General features: G+C 48.1%; 1 protein-coding gene across 2 annotated transcripts in view; it reads right to left on the reverse strand.

The window, feature by feature from the left end:
- Positions 1 to 7,500, reverse strand: part of GckIII (Germinal centre kinase III) — a 150,015-nt gene that overhangs the window by 125,939 nt on the left and 16,576 nt on the right. The gene's annotated exons all lie outside the window — the stretch shown is intronic.

Raw genomic sequence — 7,500 nt, forward strand, 5'->3', positions numbered from 1 at the left:
GTCCCCGCTCGCTGCTGAAACCTTTTCCACACAGCTACTCGTTCTTCACGATCTTTCGCTCTCTCTCTCTCTCTCTCCCTCTCTCCCCCTTACTTCCTCTCCCTCTCGCCTTCCCCTTACATCTCCCCTCACTTGGCAGCCTCACCTCCACTAATGAGGCCGATACTAATGACCATGAGGCAAACATGTATACATGCGAGTGTATAAACATACGTAAGTATGCGCGCGCACGCACGCACGCACGCACACACACACACACACACACACACACACACACACACACACACACACACACACACACACACACACACACACACACACACAGTACCTTTCTTGCTTTTATTATTATTTAAACACTTTGTGTTTATAGATGTAATTTTTCTCTGTTTTTCGTTGCTCTCTCTCTCTCTCTCTCTCTCTCTCTCTCTCTCTCTCTCTCTCTCTCTCTCTCTCTCTCTCTCTCTCTCTCTCTCTCTCTCTCTCTCTTGAGTTATCACATATCTTCTATTCCCACCTTCTCCTCAGAGGGAATAGGGAAGAGATAGCCTCGTCAAAACGGACCTAACATAATCATAATCATTAACGGCTGGAATGAGGGGAAGGAGTAAGGGAATTGAGGAGAGGACGGATATGAGAGGAGGGGAGGGAGGGGAAAGTTCTCTCTCTCTCTTTTTCTTTCCTTCTCCGTCTCCGTGTCTCTCGCTCTCCCCTCTCTCTCCATCTCTCCTTCTCTCTTTCTGTTCCTCCCTCCCTCCCTCCTTCCCTCCCTCTCTCTCTCTTCTCATTCATCAGTTCATTTATCCCTCACACCCTCCCTCCCTCTCCCCTACAGTCTCTCCCTCTCCCATTATCAGTTCCCTCATCCATCCACCCATCCATCCATCCATCCATTCAACCCTCCCTCCCTCCCTCCCTACGTCCCTCCCTCCCTCCCAGGAGACCATGCTAAAATCCCTCCCAGGTAAATCGTAAGGCGAGCACACACGGCCTGCACAAGGAAACAAAAGCTAAACAGCCACGGCCTGCAGGAGGCAAACCTTCGTGACCTCTAAGACTCCCGGGTCTGGACATAGTGAGCCTCACCCCCTCCCCTCCCTCTCTCCTTTTACCCTCTTCCTCTCCTCCGCTCCACCCTCTCTCTTCTGCCCCTGCCCTGTTTCCTTCTCCCTCAGCTCACCTCTCCCTTCTCTGCACTCTCTCCCCTCTCTCTCTTCTCATCCTCCACTCCTTCTATATTTATTTATATACACACATTTTATATAATATCCCTAATGTTTGTTTATATTAAATGTACAGCCCTATTAATATTCCTCCATTCTGTATGTACTTTTTTTAGCCTTCCATCGGCCCAGTGTTTCTGTCCTTCCTTATGGTAGTCCCGTCATGTCCTCCCCTGCATACACCCATAATAGAAGTAAAGTCTTTCTCTCTACTGCTCTCTGGAGTGAAGACTACGGGCGTGCAGGGTTGGAGAGGGAGAGGATGAGGCTCTCTGAGGAGGACTCTCTCTCTCTCTCTCTCTCTCTCTCTCTCTTTTTCTCTCAGAGAAGGGGAGGAAGAGAGAGAGAGGCAGAGGGGAGAGAGGAAGAGAACTCTCAGTCTGAGAGGGAGAGGAAGAGGGGGAGGGAAGAGAAAAATGAGAGAGAAGGGAGAGCAACAGCGGAGGGAGAAAGGGGAGTGAAGAGGAGTGAAAGAGGAAGAAGGGAGAGGTATGGAGGATGAATGTGAGTGCATATACAATCGCTATGTTTTTAGGAGTATGATCGTGGTATAATCGCCATAGACGTAGACAAACTAACTGCATTTTTAGATTACGTATAATCACACAGTGAGATGACCATTTATGAGCACAATATACACACAATTACACACAATACTACAGACAGGAAAGGGCACGATGCCTGCAATATCCCAATTTTATTGAATTTAACATGAGTACGCTATAACTTGTGTATACAGATACATATAGATAGACAGATAGATACACAGACTGATGATTGACAGACACAAGGGTTGGTGAATATGAAACCCAACTGATGATTGGCCCGAGCCTGCAAAAAGTTGTACAAGCAAACTATTTTCCCCCAAAAAAAAAAAAATCTCCCACCTAACAGTTCATCTTTAGCAAGATTTCTCCATGTCCGTGCGGTCAAAGCATTGCAATCTACAAACCACTGCAACCTGCTAAACAATCCGCAAACGATTCCAAAAAGCCTTAAAAGAATTTTCCATTAATATTTTCTTTTTTTTTCTGTTTTCAATCTATTCTTATTAACAGAAATATTTTCTTTTTTTCTGTTTTCAATCTATTCTTGTCTCACAGAAAAAAAAAAAGAAAGCGAAAAAGAAGAAAAAAGGAAAAAGAACAAAAACCAGAACAAAGCAGTAGAAGAGAAAGAAAGAAAGAAAGAAAGAGAGAAAGAGAGAAAGAGAGAGAGAGAGAGAGAGAGAGAGAGAGAGAGAGAGAGAGAGAGAGAAGAAGAGAGAAGAGAAGAGAAGAGAGAGAGAAGGGAGAAGAGGAAGAAAGGAGAAAGGGAGAGAAGAGGAGGAGAGGAGAGGAGAGGAGAGAAAGAGAAAGAGAAAGAGAAAGAGAAAGAGAAAGAGAAAGAGAAAGATAAGAAGAAGAAAGAGAAAGAGAAGAAGAAGAGGAAAGAGAAGAAGAAAGGGAGAAGAAGAGAGAAGAAAAAAGAGAAGAGAAAGAGAGAGAGAGAGAAAGAGAGAGAAAGAGAAAGAAAGAGAAAGAAAGAGAAAGAAAGGGAAAGAAAGGGAAAGAGAGAAACAGAAAAAAAGAGAAAGAAAAAGATAAAGAAAGAAAGACAGAAAGACAAAGCGCAAGAGCAAGAGAAAAAAAAAGCACGATTACAATGACAATCGGGTAATTTCCACGCCAGCAAAGCAAAAGCGCAGATCTGCATTGCAATTCCATTTCCCAAAGAGAAAGGATCATGCAATTAAAAGGGTTGCACTCGCGTGGCCCTTTGCAGAGAGAATTGGATGGGTAGAATGGATTAACTGGTAAATGGGTGGACGGATGGAGAAAATGGATAAATCAGTGAATGGGTGGATACATGGATTAACTGGTAAATGGGTGGACGGATGGAGAAAATGGATAAATCAGTGAATGGGTGGATACATGGATAAATTGGATAAATTAGTGAATGGGTGGGCGGATGGATAAATTATTGAATGGGTGGACGAATGGATAAATTAGTGAATGGGTGGAAACATGGATAAAATGGATAAATTAGTGAATACATGGATAGAATGGATAAATTAGTGGATACATGGATAGATGGACAGAATGGAAGCAGACGAGAGGGATGGATAAATAGATGGATGGGGAGGTAGACAGACAAACAAGACCTAAAGACGAAGGTCTGCCCTGGAAGAAACTCCGCCCACTTATCCATGCGTTAAAGAAGGGAAACAAGGAAGCAAAACAAAACAAAAACAACGACGACGAAAAGACACATGCTTTTTGCCATCACTTCCTCTTCCTCTTTTTTCCCCCTTTCAACTTTCCTCTTTCCTGTTTCCTCTTCCTAGCCTTATGCCTTTCCACTTTCTCTTTCCCTTTCTCTCTCTCTCTCTCTCTCTCTCTCTCTCTCTCTCTCTCTCTCTCTCTCTCTCTCTCTCTCTCTCTCTCTCTCTCTCTCTCTCTCCACACACACACACACACACACACACACACACACACACACACACACACACACACACACACACACACACACACACACACACACACACACACATATGAAAGCAGAGAAGGAAAAGGGAGAAGAGAAATGTGATAGATACCAAACTGAATAATTTTAACTATCATCGATTAGCAACACGGAAGACGCAAAAACTGGGAGGGAATGGACGATGAGGAGATGGAGGAGGAGGAAGGGACAGAGAAAAAGAAGTGGAGGAGAGAGAAGGGAGGTTAGAAAAAGAAGGAAAAATGAAAAAAAAGGAAGGAGATGGAGGAGGAGGAGAAAGGAGGAGAAAGAAGAGTGGAGGAGGGTTTTAGGAGAAAAAAGAGGAAAGAAACATAAAGAAAGAAAGAAAAAAGAAATGGAGGAGGAGGAGAAAGAAGTGGAGGAGAGAGGAGGAGGAGGAGAAAGAGGAAAAGGACGAAGAAGAGAGATGGGAGGAGGAGGAGAAAAAAGGGCTGGAGGAGGAAGAAGGAGGAGGAGGAGGAGGAGGAGGAGGAGGAGAGGAGGAGGAAGAGGTGATGGAGGAAGGAGGAGAAAGAGGAGAGAGGAGGAGGAGGAGGAAGGAAGAAGGAAGAGGACGAGGGAGGAGGGAAGATGAAGAAGAGCAAGGAACAGTAAGAGTAAGAGGCAAAGGAATAAGAGAAAGAACGACAAAAGCTAAGGAGAGAAAAGAGTATACAACATCACGCGCGGGCCACTTAACACAGGATACGGCACGAAAGAAAAGACGACAGGAGGGGGAAAGGGGAGGAGGACTCAGGGAGGAAAGAGAGGGAGGGACAGGGAGGCGACTCAGGAAAGGAGAGAGAGGGAGGAGGGAGGGAGAGGGACTCAGGAGGACTAGGAGATAGGGAGGAGAGGGGGAGGGGGACGGGAGGAGGACTCGGGGAAGGGAGAGGGAGGAGGGGGAGGAGGGGAGGACTCAAGGGAAGGGTGGGGCGGGGAGGGAGGGAGGAGCAGCGAGAATTAAAGAGAGAGAGAGAGAGAGAGAGAGAGAGAGAGAGAGAGAGAGAGAGAGAGAGAGAGTGAGAGAGAGAGAGAGAGAGACAGGGAGCGGGAGAGAGAGAGCTGGAGAGAGAGAGAGAGAGAGAGAGAGAGAGAGAGAGAGAGAGAGAGAGAGAGAGAGAGAGACAGAGAGACAGAGAGACAGAGAGACAGAGACGACAGAGAGAGAACAAAGAAAATGAAAGAACTAAAAAAGAAGAAAACAAGACAGAGAACAAAAGAAAAAAAACAAAGCGAAAGAACAGAAAAAATAAGAAAGAAAGAAGAACGAGAGGGCGAACCAGAGACAGAGAACAAGCGCCGGCCCAATATAGATTTTCTTTATCGAATAAATTGATTCGTGCGGGTGTTGGCGGCAACAGGGGGGGGGGGTGGCGGTCATGGGGGGGGGGGGATGCCATGCTGCCGCCGCGATCCAGGTGTCACGACAGGCATATTACAGGTGCGATGGCGATGATGAGCCAGACGAGCAATTGAGGGAGGCGGTAATTACCCCAAAATGAGGGTAATCGCTTGTTTGTTGGTGAAGCAGTAATAAACAATGATAATTATTAAACGATAATTAAAGGCGATGGCGATGATGATGATTGATGGTGATTGATGATGATTGATGATGATGACGACGATGACGATGACGATGACGATGACGACGACGACGACGACGACGACGACAAGGACAAAGGAGATGAAGATGAAAATGACGATGATGACAACAACAAATAACAACATCAATAACAAACACAACCCCCTTTCCTTAATCTAAACAAAAACAAAAAAAAAACCTTCCACACCAAAACAATGCTGCAATAACACAGTTCCTCCCAGGATTTAAAAAAAAAAAAAAAGCCTTAGGCCTACACGGGTACTCACCCTCCCTCAGCACCTCACCGGCACAGGCCAAGAGGAAGAAGAAGAACACCTGCAGAACAGCGCAACGAACACCCACCTGCTGCAAGGGGGGGATGCCGAGAGGAGAGAAAAAAAATGTATGAGAAACTTCTCCTATTGCATGCAACGCGATTATTGTGCAATAACAGCAGCATCACTAATTACCGTGGCAAAGATATGGGTAGCAATTCCGTGAACTCTTTGTATGACCTATATAGATACACAAAAGAGGAGGAGGAGGGGGAGGAGGGAGAGGGGGAGGAAAGGGAAGAGGAGGAGGAGGAGGAGGAGGAGGAGGAGGAGGAGGGAGGAGGAGGAGGAGGAGGAGAGGGAAGGGGAAGAGGAAGAGAGGGAGAGAGAGGGAAGAGAGGAGAGGGAGGGATGGACAGAAGGAGGAGACGGAGGGAGGGGAGGAAAGGAGGAACAGAAGGAGGAGGAGAGGAAGGGAAGAGGAGGAGAGGAGGGAGAAGGTGAGGAGGAGGAGGAGGAGGAGGAGGAGGGTGAGGAGGAGGAGGAGGAGGAGGGAGGAGGAGGGAGGAGGAAGGAGAAGGGAGGAGGAGGAAGAGAGGGAGGGGGGGGGAGGGAGGGAGGGAGGGAGGAGGGAGGAGGGAGGGAGGGAGGGGAGGGAGGGACGGAGGAGAAGAGGGAGGAGGAAGGGGAGGAAGGGAGAGAAGAAAGTAATGAAGGAGGGAAGTAAGGAACGAACGAGCAAAGGAAGGGAAGGAAGGAGAGAGGCAAAGGAAGAGAGGGAGGGAAGAAAGAGTGAGAGGGAAGGGAGGGAGCGAAGAAAGAGTGAGAGAGGAAGGGAGGGAGCGAAGAAAGAGTGAGAGGGAAGGGAGGGAGCGAAGAAAGAGTGAGAGGGAAGGGAGGGAGAGAAGAAAGAGTGAGAGGGAAGGGAGGGAGCGAAGAAAGAGTGAGAGGGACGGGCGAGCGGGAGGTAAGAGGAATGGGAGGGAGGAGGAGACCGGCCCCGGGGAACAACCCCAAAGCACATAAACCTCCATGACAACGACATACAGAATCTTGCCTCCTCCTTCCCCACACTCCTCTTGCTCTCCTCACACACTCGCCCGCACTTCCCCTCTGAGCCTAAAACACCCCTCCTCCCCGCCCAGTCCCCGAAGAGTGCCAAAGCAAAGTCCTGAAGAGTGCCACTTGCGCCCACTTGTGCCAGCACAAACACCCGCCCTCATCGCCTCAGGCAAGCACAAGAAAGGGCACATGGAGGGGCGGTTGGGAGGGGAGGGGAGGGGAGGGGAGGGGAGGGGAGGGGAGGGGAGGGGAGGGAGGGGAGGGAGGGAAGGAAGGAAGGAAGGGAAGGGAAGGGAAGGGAAGGGAGAGGAAAGGAAGGGAAAGGTAAGGGAAGGAAGGAAAGGAGGGAAAGGGAAGGGAAGGGAAGGGAAGGGAAGGGAAGGGAAGGGAAGGGAAGGGAAGGGGAAGGGGAAAGGAAAGGAGGAAAAGGAAAGGGAAGGGAAGGGGAGGGAATGGAGGGGGAGAGATGGAGGAGTAGGGGGAGAGGCCAATAGAGAGAGAGAGAGAGAGAGAGAGAGAGAGAGAGAGAGAGAGAGAGAGAGAGAGAGAGAGAGAGAGAGAGAGAGAGAGAGAGAGAGAGAGAATGAGAGCGAAAGAAAGAGAATTAGAGAGAAAGAAATGAGAGGGAGAGAGAGAGAGATTAACCTTTGTCTTTGAACATTTAATACATCTTTATACTCCTTATATTAAACAATTCGTGCATTGTATGTGTGCGGACATGCATTAACAAAAACATATGAATGTGTTTATGGGAGCCGGAGGAGGGAGAACAAAGCCAGGTGACGGGAGAAGAGAGAAAGGAGAGAGGAAAGAGGAAAGAGGGAGGAGAAGGGAGAGAGGAGAAATGAGGGAGGAAACAGGAGAGAGGGAGAAG

This window comes from Penaeus vannamei, chromosome 8 (assembly GCF_042767895.1).
Source record: "Penaeus vannamei isolate JL-2024 chromosome 8, ASM4276789v1, whole genome shotgun sequence".
In the NCBI taxonomy this organism is placed as follows: Eukaryota; Metazoa; Arthropoda; class Malacostraca; order Decapoda; family Penaeidae; genus Penaeus; species Penaeus vannamei.